The sequence below is a fragment of the Magallana gigas genome, chromosome 1, assembly GCF_963853765.1.
Source record: "Magallana gigas chromosome 1, xbMagGiga1.1, whole genome shotgun sequence".
In the NCBI taxonomy this organism is placed as follows: domain Eukaryota; kingdom Metazoa; phylum Mollusca; class Bivalvia; order Ostreida; family Ostreidae; genus Magallana; species Magallana gigas.
In genome coordinates this window covers 2,248,936-2,271,143 of record NC_088853.1, presented here as the reverse complement: position 1 = coordinate 2,271,143, position 22,208 = coordinate 2,248,936, and the positions used below count along the sequence as shown (strand labels likewise).

Sequence of the window (22,208 nt, the reverse complement as noted above, 5' to 3'; positions counted from 1 at the left end):
AGTTTATTGTCCCACTCCACAGCAACTATTTCCCTTGGCTTTGCCTCATTAAATAGTTGCTGTCTTGGGGGACAATAAACTTGCTATTGTCCTCATACCCAGTAAATACTAAATAGGCATATAATATCCCATCCACCTACATTTCATGTTATAAAACCTCCCGTTTGTAACCTTCAATTTCACTGTAAAGTCAACACATCTGTCATAGCCGCAAGTTTCACAATTTATTTCTGTTTCTCATGTACTTAAAATTAGGGGCCTTAATATTGCTTACCAATTCCAACAAGAGACATCCCTCTAACTATTGATAATCATTAAAATTCATTTCATGAATCTACGCAACAATGATAAACCTTCAAGTACAGTCACTCTCAATTTTACAAAAATATTGACGGTAGTTTATCCGAAACTGTTCCTTGTACCTTTAACTTAGTACACTAACATTTTTATGAAAAGACGGATTGTCTTAGAATAAGAAAGCTAATGCAATTCTGAGAAAAAGAATACCACATATTGCCAATTCCATTGAGGTTTAATAAAAATATGGCCATTTAAGTGAACCCACCATTTCCAATTTCCTTTAGTAAACACAGATTTACAGGGTTCTCCATAGTAAAACATCTTTACCTGACTTTTTAGAGGTCAACTGTTGTTCAACCACCTTTAAAAAGAAACCTTATTCAATACAACATATGCCTACATGATATAATCATGATAAAAGCTTCACATCACTTAGAAATACCCTTACATGTATACCCCCCCCCCCCAATCTTTTGATTTTCATAAAAAGTCATGGTTTGAAATGTTTTACCTAATTTTATGAAACGTGTGGCAATTTCCTTGAGTAATTTCTCACACATATTTGAAAACAATCATCAATGATTCTAAAATTTGATCTTTATTTGATTATTGTATGATTTGTACCATTTTAATTAACAAATAGACAGCTGTCCTGCTTGTGATTTCTTGTTTTCATGAAAAAAGTAAGCTAACAATCATATTTAGTGAATATCTAATCTATTCTGATTTCTAGTCTCCTTCTAACCATGCTAAAACAGTAAGTTACAACCTACAAGTTAGACATCTGCCTTAAATTAGAATTAAATTCAAACACACCCAGGTAGCTGAAGACAGAGTTGATTTCAATGAAAAATGTTCAAATTTGACATGTTTTTCTACTTTTTTTCTGCATATATACCTTAGAAAGGTAGAAATAGGTTGTTTCTTGTTCATTTCAAAAGTAATTATCATAGCAGATGTTATTTCAAAGTCAAATGTACATTTACATATCCTACATGTAATCTTAATGCAGACAATTAAATAGAGGGGGGGGGGATTTTCAATTATGTAAACACATCTAAATATCTTTATGAAATAAAAAATAAAGGAAACATAATTGCATACTTTTATTGAAAAACAAATTTTCACAGCAATTATGAATTTCTTTAAACAGCCTTAATTTTGTTTTCATAATTTCTTATCAAACACAAACCACAACATGGCATGATGCTTTCTTCAAGTTCCATTATTGTTCATGCATTATTGGATTTAATTTGAATTACCAGTAAATAGTCTGTAGAACACAAGGAATATGCATGTAGATAGAGGTGACAGGTTAATCTCAGGAGCTGACCCACAAGAATCAACAGGTACCGGTAAAAGCCATGTGGTAACAAGAGTCTGTTTTGAGCTGAAATAAAAAAAAAAAATAATTAGCTGTGTTTACATACATGTACTAGTAATAGCTGTGTTTACATTAACACATGCATAGTATTTCTGTAAAAAATACACTGACCATGCAGTGTAATAAGTATGACATATCCCAATACATGATATAACATTTAGGCAGTACAAGATCAAAAATTTGCATATCAAGTCATAATATGATATTAAAAAATTTTCATAGGTATAAACACTTATCAAATTGAGAGAGAGAGAGAGAGTTTGAGAGAGAGAGAGTTTATTACGGTACCGTACTTGTAGTGCAACAGTCAATATTTCAATTCGTAAATTACAAACGAATATTACCCACCGAACAGCGTCAAAGTACATGTACTGGTATTAGCTTCTGGTATACCATTTTTTATCAATTCTACTGTGTTTTTTTTTGGGGGGGGGGGGCAAATAAATTTAGCGAGGGTTTTTGTTTATTTTCTTATAAATTACATGTTTTAAAAACAATACTATGTGTAATAAGCATAAAACATGTATGAGTAAACTTAATGAAGAATTTTTAATAGATTATTCACAGAATGTGGTACATTACATGTATGTCAATCTTTATAAAACTAGCGTATATTTCGTGCACCATAAATTGTTCTAAGTTTTTTGTAAATATCATTTACTTGCATGATAGGTATATATGGTCTAACCAAAATTTTCTTCATAAAGCTACAGCTGTATGTACCACATACCGGTATATGTTTTGTCACAAGTATACATTTAAAAAAAAAATACCCAAATTCCAACAGTTGAAATAAACTCAACTCATTCTCTGATAAGTTCATTGTGTTTTGTGCGTGCATATCTTATTTGTCTGCTGCAACAGCAGCCAATCAGCGGTAAGCTGAATCCACAAAAAGAAAGTTTGTGTTTTAGGAGCGGGTAAATTGTTTATGCGACACTGTCAAGAAAACCACACCAAATAATAACAAGAAACATAAATATTCACTTAAATGTATTGTGTTGTAAAGTAAAGGTATTTAACACTTATTGCATCTTGCAAAACATGTGATGACCCTTAATCATCTGTCATATATCTGATATACATGTACGGTATATGTAAAAGATGGGAGAAATAACGATGGAACAAACTGGGATTCGAACCTGGCCCTCTGAATCTCTAGTCAAGTGCTCTACCAACTGAGCTACATGTATCAGGCACCGGTATTCAAACCAGTCTGACCGTCACATTCCTCCCCCCTTAAATGATCTTCACCCTCGAAGATCACCCCTGGCAGGATCGAGTTAACCTGTTAGTTCCAGGGGTTGGTCACAACACCAATATTGTAACAGGATGGGAGAAATAATGAAGGACCAAACTGGGATTTGAACCTGGGCCCCCTGAATCTCTAGTCAGGTGCTCTACCAACTGATCTATCTGGCACTGGTATTCAAACCGGTCTGATCGTCACATATATAAAGAATTATTTTAAACAATGTTGTTCAATAAAAAATAACACTCGCAACCTTCAGTTTTTGTCTGTAATTAATCAATATTGGCGTGCGATCAGTTCTCGCCGAGTACCATTTCTCACCAGTGCATTGTTACGTCATTTTATCAACACATAAAATTACATACGAAAATATGATGTAACAGTGCACCAGCGAGAAATGGTCCTCGGCAAGAACTGCTCGCACGCCAGTACTGCCAGTAGTCAGATTAAAAAAAGAGAATAAAAAATTACATTTATAACATTAACAAAGACAATTTAAGTACACATCATAACTGCTAAACAAGAAAAATTATGTGAACTGGTAGAATGGTACGCATAGTTCTAACTTGTAACCTACATGTAGAAGTACATGTACCGGGTACCCGTTGGTCTGCTAAACCTCTCTAATGATACAATGATCGGCATCATAAAGATATCAAAGTCATGTTTTAACTCTGAAGTCTGAAGTATACAATTTTATTTACTTGAAGTTATGTCTACAGGGTATTCATGACTACATTTGGAGTCTTCTGCACAAGAATATATTATATGTTTCTCATTAGACCCTGCTTTGAATTTTGAGTTGAAAATTCACAATCTGTTATTTTTTTAAATAGATAAATTCAGTTACCCTTTCCAGTCCCCCATGAACCTCGAGCGAGTCTAAACATCCATGAAACATGTAAAAATCACATACACCCACATCATAACAAAAACATCTAACAGTGTGCACGTACTTACATGTACATCTATACTATATACTAACTTTTAACCAGTTAACAAGAAACTTTAAAAGGAGTAAAAGCCTCACCTTCTTCAGTAACATCCACATAAATCACACACTTTAATGTCCATCTTTTCTCCTTTATTACTCGTAGCTTATCAACGGCTGATCGTCGACAGAAGTGTGGCTGTCAGAATTTCCTCGTAAACGATTCACACGAGAAAAATATCCTCCTTTAACAAATATGTAGTATTGTTCCCTGTGCATGTTCATATGTTTCACAGTAAATTGAAAATGCATGTATACACCGAAAGAATACACAACTTCTCTTCTGCATTACGGCTCTCTCTTTTCTACAATGCCGTTCGTTACTGTTTACATTCGGCGCGCGCTCGGGGGTTACATACAGGGGCGCCCCGACAAATAGTTGCACATAGAACGTTTAAATAATGTGTGTTCATTGAATTCATAAATGATATAGATGAAAAAAATGAAATTGAATCACAACAATTCATCTAAGACGCAATACAACGTAATGCAGTAAATGCCTGGGCCTTAAAGTGGCATTTGGTCGCTTGTGTGTCTATGTATAGACATATTAACTCGTTCATGTACGATTCTCACATATTTGTTTTATGAAATTTGAAAAAAAAATATAGCACAGAACTTGTTTAATTTGATACCAAATGACATTATTTAATATATTAACAATAACTGAATTCATTTTTTTTCATTAAATGATAATGATTTTTGCTATCATAAAAATACGTGTATGAGCTGCTGACCCCTAATTATAGGGGCCAGCCCTTTTTTTTTAAATTTTAAATGAAAGCTCTCGTTATTCTAAACAACTTTTGCTCTATATGTATTAACAAAATATTTTTAGTTTAAAGGTTATTATACAAAAAACAACAAAATTTCAGACCCCCCCAAAACCTTATACTTTACCGGCAAATAGCTTAAAAACTAAAAAACATTTTGCCAAACTTTTCATGCCAGCAAAACTATAAATTGTTACCAACAATTCTGCTAAATTTCATGCAACTATCTTTTGTAGGTCCCGAGATCAACTCTGGACAAAAGACCCCCCAATTTTCAATTAAAGGGCAATAACTCATAACCGGAAGTGAATTTTAAAAATTTGAAAAAAACGTCCCGAGATATTAACATTGTCTACATACCCTGAAAGTTTCATAACAATCAGACAACAAATGTACGAGAAATGGCCTACACAAAATTTGCGGATAAAAAAAAAAAATAATAATAAGAAACAGTAGAATAACAGAAGGGTTTTCCGTTGAAAAACGGAAAACCCTAATAATAAGAAACAGTAGAATAACAGAAGGGTTTTCCGTTGAAAAACGGAAAACCCTAACTAGACATGATCTCGTTGCGAGCAACGAGGAGGTCTTCCGACCGATTTTTAGAAGAAAATATGACGTCATCGACTTTGATTTTCGACAACGAAACATGATATGGAAAAAGGAGTGAAGTACTAATGCTTCATTGCATCGCTTTTTATAAGTTCTATTACATTGCTTTTTTAAATGCTTGCATTTTCTCCAATTAAGATTTAAAAGATTAATTTTGTCCCTAAAAACCCTACTTTGGTAACGCAAGAGAAAATCATTATATTGTAAGGATATAGAAACGTATTATACCTAATCTAGCCTTAATAAGCTTTCACAAAATGGCTCTCATTTAAGGGCTATAGATAAAAAATTACAGCCCTTTGATCCCCTAATTTAAGGGGCCAGTCCCTTTTTTTTTGGAATCAAATGAAAGGACATTTAATTCTGAAAACATTTTGTCAACAAGTGTTTAAAAATTCGTTACCGTTCTGGAGATATATGAGAAACAAGGTTAAAGGGGCTGATATATGGGTGATCGAAATTTTGGACTTTTGGCCCCTAAAAACCCTTAATTCGGTAATACATGACAAAATCGTTACATTGCTTGGATACATAACTGTAAGATAAACATATTTGCTTCTATAACATTACACAAAATATCTCTCAGTAAAGGGCTACAGATTAAAGACTTTAGAGCCCTTTGGTTCCCTAATTTTAGGGGCCAGCCCCTTTTTCTTGATATCAAATGAAAGGTCATTTAATTCTAAACAAATTTTGTTCAACAAGTGCTTAGAAATTTGTTACTATTCTGGAGATATATGAGAAACAAGGTTTTAGGGGCCGATCCCTTATCTCCTTATAGGGGCCGTTTAACAACATTTTGAAGGTTGCATATTGTTAAGAACATTAATTTGAACAACTTTTCTTCTGTGTTTTATAACAAAATATTTTTCCTTTCTGAGATATGGGTGATCGAAATTTTTGACTTTTGGCCCCTAAAAACCCTTAATTACGTAATACATGACAAAATCGTTACATTGCTTGGATACATAACTGTGAGATGAACATATTTGCTTCTATAACATTTCACAAAATATCTCTCAGTAAAGGACTACAGTTTAAAGACTTTAGAGCCCTTTGGTTCCCTAATGTTAGGGGCCAGCCCCTTTTTCTTGATATCAAATGAAAGGTCTTGTAAATATAAACTTTTTTTGCATTACATGTGTTAACAAAATATTTTTCAGAAAAGAGATAAACTAAGAAAACCATGAAAAATTACGACCTTTTTTTAGTCTCAATTTTCGGGACCAGGCGAGCTTTAACGCCTTTTGGGCATGACAAATATGAATGCCAAATTGCACATCTACAACCTCTTGTCTACAATCCCTGAAAGTTTGAACTCAATATCTTTTACCGTTTCGGAGGAGATCCCTGGACAAGCCGACCCTCTGAAAATCGTTAAAACGTCATTTTCTCAAGAACGGAAATGACGTCATCAAAATAAAAATATATATATAAAGTTCGGATTGATATCTATTAGATCTAAAAGTTTCAAGAAAATCGGCTCAGCCATTTCCGAGAAATCGCCTGCACAAATTTTGTAAGAAAAAAAAAATAATAATAGGGAAAAAGAAACCGAACGAAAACAATAAGGTCTTCCGTTGGAAAACGGAAGACCTTAATAAGAAAAGTGAAAAAGAAACCGAAGAATAATAGAAGGGTCTTCCGCTGAAGACGGAAGACCCTAATAAGAAAAGTGAAAAAGAAACAATAGAATAATAGAAGGGTCTTCCGCTGAAGACGGAAGACCCTAATAATTTTAGGCTGCTTTTGTCAAAATCGTAATAAAAGAGTGTTTTCAACTTGTACTAAAGTCAAACAACCCCTTTAAATTGAATATTTCGGTTAGAAAATCAAAAAAAAAAAAAAAGTGGAGAGAAAGAAAGAGGGAAAGAAGAAATCTTGGCTCCGGCGAGGCCTTCGCAGGTGTCATAACAGTATTTCAGCAAAGGTTCACGTCAAAACATGGCTGACGCGAAATAATTCCGGAATTTCTCTTTGAATTTGGGGCGTTTCCGCCCGGGACAGGAGCTAAATTTTTGTATGAGATGAGGAACGATGTGTGAGATGTCTGACTACACAGGTTTGGTAACAGTGCGAAGTCATTTGAAATATTGATGCGTGTTTTTGTCTGGAGGGGGGTGAAAAGACCCGAGCTTGATTTTCGTCGTAAATAAATCGAAAGTAGAGTTTTGAGGTGTGGATCTCAGATTCGGTTAACGATAATTAGGGGAAGTAAAGTCCTAAAACAATGACTGATGCATTTTACACATGTATTTCAGTGTTGAGATTTTTTTTCGTGTCGTTTACTATTGTGTTTGACTGTTTTATTTCAACAGGATTGATAAAATCATTATAAATGTAGAAATAACGAAATCAGTAACACGTAAATTTATTCGGTAAACATTTGATGACAGTAATTTCCACAGTTTTAACATTCATGAGTAGTTCACACGCTATCGTAGATACAGACTAAACGGAAAAAAAGAAATATACATGCAACAGAAATATTACGCGGCTGCTTACATCCCTTGCACTGTGTAAATTTGAAATCCCCGTACAGACTATAAACGCCGCTTGATCTCAGGAATTTCTTTTGAATTGTTCAATCCGCTGCATATTTGGCAGACAATAAGAATGGGGTCCGAGGTACATTTACACAAAATTTCATTAGGATTGAGTGAAGGGCTCGGGAGTTAGAATTTTTTTCTACAGTACATGTCAAGCACGCCAATCGAAACTCAAATGTCCAAAAATTCATAACTCTCTTATAAGTGAACGAATTGGTCTGGTAATTAGTACAGTAATTATAGAATGGTACTAGGTTGAAAATAAAGGTTCAAGATGAAAGATTCAGTAAAATCAGTCCAGAAAAACTTCATGATTTTATGAAGGGGGGGGGGGGGGGGTCGGTGTGTGTAGTGTGTAAATTTTATTTCCGCGTATAGGCTATAAGCGCCGTTTGATTATTCTTAATTGTTCAATCCGCTGCATATTTGACAGACAATAAGAATGGGGTCCGAGGTTCATTTTCACGAATTTTCATTAGAATTGAGTGAAGGGCTCGGGAGTTAGAATTTTTTTTGTACAGTACATGTCAAACACGACGATTGAAACTCAAATGCCAAAAAGTTCATAACTCTGTTAATAATGAACGAATTGGTCTGGTAATTAGTACAGTAATCTAGAATGATACTAAGTTGATATTAAATGTCCAAGATCAAAGATCAAGTAAAATCGGGTCAGAAAAACTAAATGATTTTATGAATGGGGGGGGGGGGGGTCGGTCAGTGACTTCATTATTAAACGGAGAATATTAAATTCTAAATATCACATATTACACAATTTTTAAACAAAATACATATGTTAGAACAATGTATAAGCGTTGTTTTAAAGATGTAACTTTTGATTTTTTTCAACATGTTAACTTTATTTCAGTATGAATACATAGCTATGGATCTCAATACTCAAATACGGGGAAAAGCGATATTGTTGTATCTTCTTTTACTAAATCAAAACAGAAAAGAACAGAATCCATCATTTTAAAGATAAAAAAAATCAGATCTAAGCACAAAGAGAGGGGGAAAGAAATTCGGCACTCGGGGCTCGAACCCGGGTCGCCTGGGCAATGTCCACGACTCTATCGACTGAGCTACTCGGACTCTCGCTTCAGGACTTTGATGCCTAATATCTCGAGAACGCGTTGATCGATTTTTAAACAAAATACATATTCTGAATCAGTAAAAGGGTCACTATAAGATGTAAAAATCTCAAAGAACAATATAAAAAAATAAAAAATTCGAAAAATTAAATTTTTCAAATTTCCTTCCGATGACGACCAGAAGTGACGGCGGACATTCTTTTGACCGAGGTGCACCAGAAATACGGTAGATCTATCATCTCTGAAATTTTTAGCTTTTTATCTTTACTCGTTTTTGAGAAACCCGACAGACAAAATTGACTTTTAAAAATCGTAAACGGACGATAACTTCCGACCGGAAGTGTATTTTCAAAAATGGATAAAAAACAATAAACTTCAGATAAAGTCACGTTAATCTTGAAAATTTGAATGAAATCGGTTGAGCCATCTCTGAGAAAACGTCTGCACAAAATCGGTAAGAAAAAAAAAGAATAATAATAAGAAAAGTGAAAAAGAAACAATAGAATAATAGAAGGGTCTTCCGCTGAAGACGGAAGACCCTAAAAAACCTGAAAAAGAAACATTACAATAATAGAAGGGTCTTCCGCTGAAGACGGAAGACCCTAATAATCTTAACCCGCACAATAATAGAAAGGTCTTCCGTTGGAAACGGAAGACCTTAATTAACAGCAAACTAAGGTTATCCAAATAAAATTGTGTTACCAGTCAGCATAGCTTCTTACCGAACCAAAGTCATGGAGCTACAGAGATATACAGAGACAATCTGAAAGCTTTGTACAAGCTATTAGCTCTGTCAGTCAATTTACCTTTAACTTAAAACAAGCTGCAAGCTGTGACAAAGCCTGATAAATCATACCTTATTCCAAGCCATGATATATAACTCGTACCTAGCTACAAGCTTCGAGTTGAAATGTGGCGAGGGTACAGACCGTCGCCCGGTCGATGAGTTTGTTCTGTGATGTACATGGATAAACTACAAACTCCGACTTATCTTACTACACACCTCAAGTTTATCTGTATACAGGGAAATATTCACCCCCGGGTTTTTTTTTTGCCCATTTTTCTCCTCATTGTCAGCAGATGAATTTAAGACTCAGAAAAATCAGAGGTCTCCAATCATCTCCCTTTTAACACAACTACATCTTGGCAAATTGAAGACAGGACAAATTTGCAAGTAGAAGGGTGAAAGAAATACAAGGCTACAATAACCCTGTGTACAGTAGATGAACAGACGTACCTTGGTACAGGCCACGAGCTGTCGTGAGGGCACAGCTGGTCGCCGAGCTGATGACCTTGTTCTGAAGCCCCTGGTCCTCGGTGGTGCTGGCCACACTCTTGGCCTTCAGGACGAGCTGGGCCGTCGCATTGGCCACTGCCTTAGCAAGAGCTAGCAATGTCTCCTAAAAATACAACACCATTCATATCAAATCTAATGATACATGTACATTTAAAATGATAATGTAGATTACTTATTTCATGCAAGTCTTAAATTTCAAGATTCAGCTGCATCAAATCTTGAGTATATGAAATTGCTACGCCAAAGTTTCATGTGATTTTACGTGATGTTTATACCTTGCGTTTAATTAGGAATCTACAGTTTTTAAAACACAAGAAATACGTCCTTCTGTATACATTCATTGTTGATTCTATGAGATGTTACCTTACTGACATCAATTTTTAAGAAAGAAATCACACAGTTAGCCGAAGACAATTAATCAGAGCGCCTCACCTGGTACATCCTGTCCATGTCGTCAGCCGTCTCTCCAATGCCTGTCATCACTTCCTGTGACGCCTCGCCGACCATCTTACCTGCCGTGATTAGGTTAGATTTACCCTGTCAACACACGAAGTATACATATAAATAAATGGAATTAAGCATGTATCTGGTTAGATTTATCCAGTAAACACACTTATCTGGTTAGATTTATCCAGTAAACACACTTATCTGGTTAGATTTATCCAGTAAACACACTTATCTGGTTAGATTTATCCAGTAAACACACTTATCTGTTTACATATAGCAGGTTGTATGTATAATTCTATGTTACCTGTACGTATATCAGATTGTATGTATAATTCTAGGTTACCTGTACATATAGCAGATTGTATGTATAATTCTATGTTACCTGTACGTATAGCAGATTGTATGTATAATTCTAGGTTACCTTTACATATAGCAGATTGTATGTATAATTCTAGGTTACCTTTACATATAGCAGATTGTATGTATAATTCTAGGTTACCTGTACATATAGCAGATTGTATGTATAATTCTAGGTTACCTGTACATATATCAGATTGTATGTATAATTCTATGTTACCTGTACATATAGTAGGTTGTATGTATAATTCTATGTTACCTGTACGTATATCAGATTGTATGTATTATTCTATGTTACCTGTACGTATAGCAGATTGTATGTATAATTCTATGTTACCTGTACATATAGCAGATTGTATGTATAATTCTATGTTACCTGTACATATAGCAGATTGTATGTATAATTCTAAGTTAACTTTACATATAGCAGGTTGTATGTATAATTCTAGGTTACCTGTACGTATAGCAGGTTGAGTTGTACAGGGTCACGCTGGTCAACGTTTCGGTCGGAGAAAAAGAACTTCCTCCTCAGCAGTAGTGTGTCGACGTCCAACACCCCCTGTTCTCTCAGGGTCCGTGAATGGTCCAACCACTCCACTGAAAAATCATCCAATCAAAACTCATTTACAAAACATCCAATCAAAACTCAATACATTTTTTTAAATCTAAATTTCATCAACTACTCCAATTAAAATCTTTTGATCAAAACTTCATGAAAATGTCCAATCACGTATCAATGAACGTAGCCTACGTTCGTCGTCCGTGTGGAGTTTCTTTCTCATCTCGTCGAGTTTCTTCTGGTCCTTGGCGATGGACTTGTCTCGGCGGAGAGTCAGCGTCTTCTCTTTCTCGTCGTCCATCATCTCGCGGACCAGTGAGTATTCCTCATGGTTAGAGATACCTAGAGAATAATACAACTGATAGGATTATAAGTAAGTAAGTAATTTATTTATTTATAGTGACATGTGTATACATTTCCAAGTGTAATATTAACAACAGTCAGCATAGATTAAACACCCGGCCCGTCGGGCCTATATGCCACTTTGAACACATAATACATGAAAAAAGAAAAGAAAATAACACAGCATCAAGCAGTAAACAAAGATATGAATGAAAATATACATTATATTTAGCATGGTCACATGTCAAGCACGTGTTCATCTATTGCTTAAGCAAAACGTAACGATAAATATGATTTGTTGTATTCGTTTAAGTATCATTGGGAAAATGTCTGTGTTATTCATAATGAGGTGGGGAAAACCTGGGTCGAGTTATAAATACATATAGTCCTTCTGATTGGTTAAGAGAAACACACCCCCAGAGCGCGGTGTATATAAAGTCGGGATTTGACTTAGTCCAGCAGTTGACGTGGAATCTTCTCTAAGGTTCGAGTCAACTCACTTCCCCGGGTAGAAGGGTGGGCCCCAGTCTCCGTTTCCCATCTCGTTCATTAATTGCCTCGCTAAGCATTTTGTTTATTGTCCCGTAAATTTCCATTGTGCAGCATGCAAGGAGTTTAGTCCGTCCTAAGTGGGTTGGCATTAGGTTTGGGTTACTTGGACTTTAAATTAACTTTAAGGCAGGCTTACATTTACGTTGTAACGTGGTAAGGATGGTGATAACGGGAAGTTTGTATAACTGTATATTTGTTCATAAATAATTCTATGGATCCATAACAAGCATTTTCATTTACATGTGAAATGTGTGATTTTGAAATACTCATAAATATTTGATAGAGTGATTGAGCGTTGATATAACTTTCTAGAACATTTACATTATTACGGAGTTTTGGATTTAAGAAAACTGACACATTTGAGACTGACTTAACTTAAGCAACTAGAGACTTAAGAATATCATGGAACTTCTGGTATAAATTAAAGTTATAACCACTATACAATTACACAACAATACAGAAAATATGTTGACAAGTGTTGCTGTATGTTGCTAACACTTACCCATCTTGGTACAAATTGTGTTGCCCAACTGTGTGGCTGTCATTCACCTTACATATGTGTTTGTGTTGCTACATGTTGCGTGTGTTGCTATTTGGTGCTGTATGTGCTAACATCTGTCCATCAAAAATTTGACCCCCACCATATTAAATGATTCCACAGTACCTATCTTGATATAGATGGTGACCATCAGTTGCCCCACTGTGTAGCTGTCATCCAACTGTAACTTCTGTGTTTCTGTGTGTTGAGAGTTACAGTGTGTTGCTATATGCCGCGTGTTGCTGTATGTTGCTTTAAGTTGCTATATGTTGCTTAGACTTACCCGTCTTGGTACAGATGGTGACCATGTGACAATGTTTTTTACTGTTATTGTCTTTCCTGTTCCAGCTTGGCCTGTTATCAAGATATTGTGATCATTTTCCGCAATGTTTACACATTTTTCCTGGTCGCTGTCTATTTTCGCGGGGTTCTTTCGATTTCTCTGGACTTACCGTATGCATTCAAAACATCTCTGCTTTATATGGAGAGCCGCCGCTAGGTGTCGCGTTGCTCGATGCAAACTTCCGTTGCTTTCGATGAAATGGAATGGTATCGAGGACGTTTCGGGTCACTGGGTGGTTAAAACGGCATGTATACTTATATAAAGTATAGGGAGAAGTCATCGGATCATTTTGTGACCTAGTTCTCGCCAGAAACCGGTAGACAAAGGGTATAACTTGTTGAAATTAAACTGTGAATTGAGCCCCCCCCCCTGAAATCCAAGATGGCGAGTGTCGTCGCTTTACTTTTTAGCTCACCTGAGCCAAAGACTCAAGTAAGCTTTTCTGATCACAATTTGTCCGTTGTATGTCGTTGTTGTAAACTTTTCCAATTTTAATCTTCTTCTCGAGAACCACTGGGCAGATTTCAACCAAATTTGGCACAAAGCACCACTAGGTGAAGGGGATTCAAGTTTGAAGGGCCACGCCCTCTTTAAACTGTGTTAAAGGGGAGATAATTGAGAATTATTGAAAATTTGTTGGTATTTTAAAAAAATCTTCTTCTCAAAAACTATTCGGCCTGAAAAGCTGTAACCTGTATGGAAATATCCTGAAATTTGTTTGGAGGCATCCTCAGGTATACTCTGTCCCAAGATATTTTGGATTCACATTTGGTTTAATTGCTTGATATTTATAAATACCTCAGGGTTCAAACGATGTTCATTCAAAACTCTGAAAAATTTCCAAGATTTCTCAGTCGAAACGCCCCTGTTAGCTTATCAGGTTTCAATACAATGCTAAAAAATGAGATGTCTACGGAGATTTTGTATTGCAGCAAGCCCGGATGATAACGTTGAAATATTGCGCGATGTATTCCGCGTGTATTCCGAATATCTTGGGACAGACTATAGTGTAGATTCAAGTTTGTTCAAATCATCGTCCCCGGGGGTAGGGAGGGGCCACAATTGAGGGATCAAGTTTTACATAGGAATATATAGAGAAAATCTTTAAAAATCTTCTTCTCAAAAACTATTTGGCCAGAAAAGCTCAACTTAAAATGGGAGCATCCTTATAGATAGTGTAGATTCAAGTTTGTTCAAATCATGGTCCCCGGGGGTAGGGAGGGGCCACAAGGGGGGGATCAAGTTTTACATAGGAATATATAGAGAAAATCTTTAAAAATCTTCTTCTCAAAATCTATTAGGCCAGAAAAGCTCAAATTAAAATGAAAGATTCCTCAGGTAGTGTAGATTCAAGTTTGTTCAAATCATAGTCCCTGGTGGTATGGTGGGGCCACAATGGGGAATGGATTTTTACAAAGGAATATATTGAGAAAATCTTTAAAAATCGTCTTCTCAAAAACTATTAGGCCAGAAAAGCTCAACTTAAAATGGGAGCATCCTTATAGATAGTGTAGATTCAAGTTTGTTCAAATCATGGTCCCCGGGGGTAGGAAGGGGCCACAATAGGGGGATCAAGTTTTACATAGGAATATATAGAGAAAATCTTTTAAAATCTTCTTCTCAAAAACTATTATAGGCCAGGAATGCTCAAATTTGAGTGGAAGCATCCTCAGATAGTGTAGGCTCAAGTTTGTTCAAATCAAGGTCCCCGGGGGTAGGGTGGGGTCACAATTGGGGGATAAATTTTTATACAGGAATATATAGAGAAAATCTTTTTAAAAAATTTCTTTTAAAAACTACTAGGCCAAGAAAGCTCAAATTGGCGTGTAATCATCTTCAGATAATGTAGATTCAAGTTTGTTCAAATCATGGTTCCTGGGGTAGGGCAGGGCCACAATTGGGGATAAATTTTTATATATAGAGAAAACTTCTTCCCAAAACTATTAGGCCAGGAAAGCCCAAATTTGATTGGAAGCATCCCCAGATCGTATAGATTCAATTTTGTTTAAATAATAGTCCAGGGGTAGGGTGAGGCCACAATGGGGGATGAATTTTTACATAGGAATATATAGAGAAAATCTTTAAAAAATTTCTTTTTAAAGACTATTGGGCCAGAAAAGCTTAAACTTGTGTAGAGGCATCCTCGGGTAGTGTAAATTCAAGTTTGCAAAATCACAGTCCCTAGTGGTAGGGCGGGGCCGTGATGGCAGTTTGAATTTTTACATAGGAATATATAGAGAAAATCTTTATAAATATTCTGGGAAAGTTTTCGGTCCAAAACTCAGTACTTAGTGTGAAAGCAGAGGTTATGCAGATTTAAGTTTGATGAAACCATGATTCCCTAGAGAAAAGTGAGGCCACGCAATGGGGGGGGGGGGTATATAGGAAAAGAAAAAAATCTTCTTACAGGTACAACAACAAAAGGGGCTTAATATTTACCCAAAAAAGAGGTGGGTAAAAATTGGCAGATTTTCAATTTTTTTTTAGCATTACCGTATCAAAATACCTCGACAACTAATGTCGAGGTATTTTGATACTGTAATGCTAATTTGATCAGAAATAAGGCAATTGTTGCTCAGGTGAGTGATGTGGCCCCTGGGCCTTTTGTTTTAATGTACATATGATACACATTTTTTAAAACAACGATAAAGGGCGATTTTAATGGCGTATTTTATTTCGATACCATAGAACATATATTGAATGACCATTTATGTATATTTTTTTTATTCGGGAATAAATTGTTATAAATTTCAGTGTCTGACAACTGAGCCCCTGTGGGGTTTTAAATTCAAAATAGATTTTAAAAAGGTAAAAACGGCAGGGTAATGCTATTTTTTGATTTCTGGAATATAAAATTACACATATTAACCCATTTATTTTTCGAATTTTGTCTGGCTTAGACAGAGACATATTTTTTTATATGTCTCTGGTTTAGATGTTACATTTTAGATATGTGATATTTAAAAATGCGAGATTGTGGTGTAACGATATATGCAAAATGCGTAATTGTGGATTAACCGTATATGAAAAATGCGGGATCGCGGGTTATCGGTATATATACAAAGTGTGTGATTGTGGATTAATCCGTGTCCTCGTTCTGGATTAATCTGTGTCCTCGTTCTGTACCAAGTATTACAGTACTGCCTGACTATGAAAAAAGACAAACAATATAGACATGTCACTTTAAGTTTATTGACTTTTATCTACAGCTCGCTACATTTACCCAAACATCATTTGTATACAAGTATTATGTTTTTCATGGTAAGCGTAAACACAATAAAAATAAACATAATACTATATATACGTTATAAATGTATTTCATCACGTTCATTGTGTGCGTAAACAAAACAAAAAAATTCTCAAAAGAAAATGACATTAACTTGAGTTGTCCTATCTATCTGGTCAACAGAGATACAGAGTGTGAGAAATGTGCTTAAACACCATTAACAACACATAGGATTAGCAGCTTGCTAAATACAAATTGAGGTCATCATGACCTACTTTCACATTGATATACATGAGTAAATGACTCCTGGTATGATTAATGGTACTTCATTTCTAAAACACAAGTTTGTTTTTTTTTTCCAAATAGATATGTTCTAAAATAGTTTCACCATAAACTACCATAATTCTAATTGGGTCATTGTGACCTACATTTTGAGCACAACAAGCAATATATGATGCACCAATTGTTACACATGCACAGCTAAACTTAATGAATTAATCTAACATCAACTATTAATATATTGAAATTAAAACTACATAACATTGTATAAAAAACCATCTAAAACTTATCAAATTCTTATCAAAAGCTTATCAGATCACTTCTTTCCAAATGATCACGGTATATTGTAAAAATACATTAACTGATATTCAGTCCTACCAATAAAACTGTCAGGGATAAACACCATCAAATTCATTTCTCATTCTCAAGGGGAATAACTGTTTTTCATCCTGACTGAAAAATACAAATTTTGAGTTATTCCCCTTTGAATAAAATGTTCACTACAACATACAAGATTATTTGTGTAAAAATCAAAATTGAAAAAAACAACAACATGTGACACATTGGCTACAATTGTAATGGACATCTCCGTCCTAGCACCGAAAGATACCAGAAATTTCAGGAGCTTAGATATGTAAAACATATTATATACTGACAAAATTTACACTAAGATAAAATTAATAAAAAACGTATGATAACAAATACAGTAGAGTTCACATACACAAAAAAACCCCGATTCCATTGATGATGCCTTATTCATAAAGAGATAAGGTACACAGAGCACAGAGTCTATTGAGGATGCGTTATATATGCAGATTTCACCTATACAGATACAAAGTTTATTGATGAAGCGTTATTTTTGTGCAGATTTCACATACACAGCAACAGTGTCCATTGATGACGCATTATTTTGGTTCACCTACACAGATACAGAGTCCATTCATGAAACGTTGTTTATGTAGAGTTCACGCACAGAACACTAAGTCCGTTGATGACCGGTAATTATTTAGCTTCTGTAACTCCATTGGAATTATGGGTAATCCGGGCAGGTTTTCTACTGTCTCCCCCTGAAGGCGTTTAAAAAAGCAGCTTGTCTGCAAGAAACAAAAATAATTAATTTATAATTGTATTAAATGATTAATACCAAATACTTGGACAAGAAGGAAAGAAAAAGTGAGCAAGCTCAAATACCCCATGTTCTCCCATTACTTGACAACGCTACACATCATGAATGGCAGAGTATGCATTAAGGTGGCATTCTACACCACTTTCTGATGACAAAGTGCGCAAAAAAGTAAATCTGGAAGCATGTAATTCTGGTACTGGCTGATTGCAACTGATGCGAATTGTAATGGGACCGCTCTTTTGAAAAATTTGTTAAATTAGTAGAATAAATCAACATTTTGATAAAATTCATTATTTACATGTAAGGTGGTATGTGACACCTTTATGTTGTGTCGTATTATTTATCGAAATAAACAATAAATCAAGTGTAATTTTATAAATTATAGCTTCTTTCCCATCATTGTTACCTAACAGCGCAGTCCAGTGGGTAAGAGCGCTCACTACGGGCCTGTAAGTCACGAGTTCGAGTCGGGTTTGAAAAATTTATTACTTTTCCAAAAGTTTCTAAGACGTATTTTTTGGTTAAATATTGTGAAAGAAAATTCTAAACCAATGAAAGTATTTCAGTAGTAATGTACTTTAATCCACATTATAATCCTATAAGTTAATTTTCCCCTTTATTTATTTGACATAGTGTTGCATTAAAGCGATTATATTTGCTTATATAGACCTATAATGAAATATGTAGTATTTATCATTCTAACACAATATTTAGGAAATTTTCTTCAACTAAGAAATTGAAAAGTACCCAAGGTGTTTCGGCCTTAGGACTTAGGAACGATAACTCTTACCTGAGGAACCTCATACCAAATACAATTTTTATTTTTTCTGGTCAATTTTTTCTTTGATACGTCGATCAATAGAAAAATTGTTATCTTCATTTCTTATCATTTAATAAAACATTTTCAAATAAAAAAATGTGATGTGTCATTGATCAAAAATGTAAATAATGTAAATAAAGCGGCGCGTATGAATACAAAACAACAACAGCAACAATATTCAAAATGGATGCACCTTCAGCTGATGCAGAGCTATTGAGCTGAATTTAATGGATTAAACACAAATAGTGAGTTATAATCTGAACCGACTGAATTGAAAATGAAAGGAAAATACATGCGATAGCTTGTGATATTATTCACTGTGCAGAAAAACTCGTAATAAAACTAGTTTTCATGTGAGATCGCTGGAATATGCAACTGGACATAACCATCCAAGGAAAGGCGATCGTGGATGAAAATAGCTGATATGTCGACAGAGTATAAGCGACTTTTGTAAACGTTGAGGTAACTAGATAGCCAGTGATGTACTTAAATGGTATATCAGCCGTTTGGAATGTGCAGAAGGAGTTGATGCATCACTCATAGCTTTTCTTTACGACGCTTATTCTGGTGACCGATCATGTACGTGTGTAAATTTAAAAATTATCGTTACCAAATTTGAACAGCAGTGTTACCGTGAAAGTTTATAGGCCTATATGTTCGTTATAATATTCCTGGAAAAGGAACAGCCAGCCTCGCTGTAAATGTTGATTGATCTCAAGCAGACGAAATCGTGAGAAGACGCTTAATTTTCTATTTCGTGAATCAAATAATGTGTTTTGTTTATTTTTGAAGGTTAAACTTTCAATTTTTTATATTCACAAGGTTGCATTTTGTTTGCTGACAATAAAACAGACACAACTTTACATTTTCTTGACAGTGTTTATCTTGGAAATTCCTGTTCTATAAATAGTGTTAGATCAGAACAGTTGAGAAAAGTAGATCCGGCAAAAATTTTATTGATGCAGGTATCGAAGAAATTTTTCGACCAATCAGAAGCGCCGATATCTCATCAAATGAATAAATGTTAAATGATATATTAAAAAATTTGCAATAATAGAAATTTTAAATGTAATGAAACTGTTATATTTTTTTCTTGTTTGTCTGAGGAGATATCCATCATATGACAAAAAAAATTATTTCAATTTGTTAATACATGTAGTTATCTTTTTTAAAATTCATTTAATAAAACCACGAAAAAACATTAAAAAATTCTTTAAAAATACCTATAGTATCACCATCATCAATTTAATAGTTGATTAGTATATGTTTTGTGGTCTTCTATTAAAAATTGGAATTAACTGTGGGTGTATAGCATGTATAGAGCAACCTTAAATACGAAAAAACAAAAGGCCCATGGGCCACATAACTCACCTATGGAACATAAAGTTTGACAAAAATCAGCTTAATGGAGTTATAATACAAACTATCTGGACAATGTAATATAATGTAGATCCTGAATAAATAAAAATCCATTTTTCCACCTGGATATTATGTTAATTATGATTAGTTCCTTTTCTAAGAGGTTGATTTTATATTCATATCATATGTTGAGCAATGCAGTTCCCCAAAAGATCCTAAAAATTCTACTCTATAAATATACTCATATGTACAAATTCGACCCCCCCCCCAATTGTGGCCCCACCCTACCCTCGGGGGTCATGATTTTCACAAATTTGAATCTACACTACCTGAGGATGCTTCCACATAAGTTCCACCTATCCTGGCCTAATGGTTCTTGAGAAGAAGATTTTTGAAAAAATTTTAAAACATTTTCAATGACTCCTAATTATCTCCCCTTGAAAAGTGGCACGTTCCGTAATTTTCACAACTCTGAATCTTCTTTGCCTAAGGGTGCTTTGTGCCAAGTTTGGTTGAAATTGACCCAGTAGTTCTGGGGGAAATGTTGAAAATGTGAAAAGTTGACGGACAGAGGACAGACAAACAAACAGACAGACGACAGACAAATTGTGATCAGGAAGGCTCACTTGAGTTTTCAGGTCAGTTAGCTAAAAATAATACTGGGTATTACTAGCAAAACATCATCAGATCAAAACTTTCTACAATTATGCACATATCTAAACACTTGTCTTAAACAAAAACAACATACTAAATTCTAAAGGTTTAAAATTTCAAGACAAAACATTGAAATTAAAATTTCCTAGAAACATGCAAATTAACTCATTGTGCCTTAACTACCGACAAAGTTTTATGAAATTCAATTCAGCTGTTTGAGAAGAGTCACGCTTACAAAAAATTCATTGCTAAATTCAACATATGGCCAAAATTCTAAGTTCAATGGGGCTAAAATTCCCAGAAAGATAAATGAATCGGAACTCCCCAATAATTAGCACATCCACACGTTGTGTCCTAAATACCTTAAAAGTTTCATAAAATTCTGTGCAGCTGTTTAATATATAAGTTTTGCTTAAAATCCAGGACTGACTGAGATAGGTTGAAGTCATTATTCTCTAAAAATTCCATTACATGGGGTATAATAATGGCACAATTAGCAAAACAAGATACATTTTCAAATTGATTAAGATCTGACATTTACAATTTTTAATTGTTCAGTTTAACATTATAGACTTCATGTGGATATTTGTTTTATAACATTCCACATTCAGAAAATAAAACTTGTATAACATGATGTTTCTCACTCAGCAACAGACAGCCATGTTTGGATGATCACAAAAAGTGAAATAAACAGGAGTCAGTATTACAGTCCATGTGAATTATACACAGCTCAATTTCAGCTGCAGATGTTGAACAAAGTGACAAACAACATGTGTGGTTTTGAGAGCAGACTAGATTTGTACAGAAACATTTACAACCTGTCAATATCCCAGCTATCTCCATTATACGGCTGGTGTTGATCTGGACATGGGGTCCTCATCAGTACGGGGTCTGTGTTCATCTACAACAAGGCATTAATTAGCTGTAATTAATACATACAGTATATGTAATGAGAGAGCTACATCTACCAATTAAAACTTTAACCTGATTACCATGACACTTTCTTTTATATTTATCTAATTAATCAAATTAAGTCAATTAACATGTCACAACATAACCAATTACAAATACATGAGTCATTCTATATATATCATAATTAAATACAGCAACCTGCTATTTCTATTCACTAAATACAATGACATGTAACTGTACATTTAATTAATAAAATAATGTATCTAATTTCTGTTTATGTTAGATAAACACTGACTCCCAATAACTGGTAGATACAGCTAACCCTGTAACAATGAGTTGTTTATATTGACAAACAATCACACAGATAAACATGTCTTACATGTATCTTATTGACTGATAATTAACACGGACTGTGTGTCTTAGTTATCTATATCTAATTAATGTG

The 22,208-nt window shown here is 34.6% G+C and overlaps 3 protein-coding genes across 5 annotated transcripts in view; all 3 read right to left on the bottom strand.

The window, feature by feature from the left end:
* LOC105324114 (talin-1) overlaps positions 1-10,312 on the bottom strand; it is a 48,490-nt gene extending 38,178 nt beyond the window's left edge. The window contains exon 1 of the mRNA XM_066076385.1: positions 10,190-10,312. The gene's annotated coding sequence lies outside the window, so the exon portion shown is untranslated. The remainder of the gene's footprint in view (positions 1-10,189) is intronic.
* Positions 1-22,208, bottom strand: part of LOC117687750 (uncharacterized) — a 232,769-nt gene that overhangs the window by 103,603 nt on the left and 106,958 nt on the right. The gene's annotated exons all lie outside the window — the stretch shown is intronic.
* LOC105342260 (uncharacterized) overlaps positions 16,560-22,208 on the bottom strand; it is an 89,889-nt gene continuing 84,240 nt past the window's right edge. The window contains exon 5 of the mRNA XM_066076325.1: positions 16,560-17,986. The gene's annotated coding sequence lies outside the window, so the exon portion shown is untranslated. The remainder of the gene's footprint in view (positions 17,987-22,208) is intronic.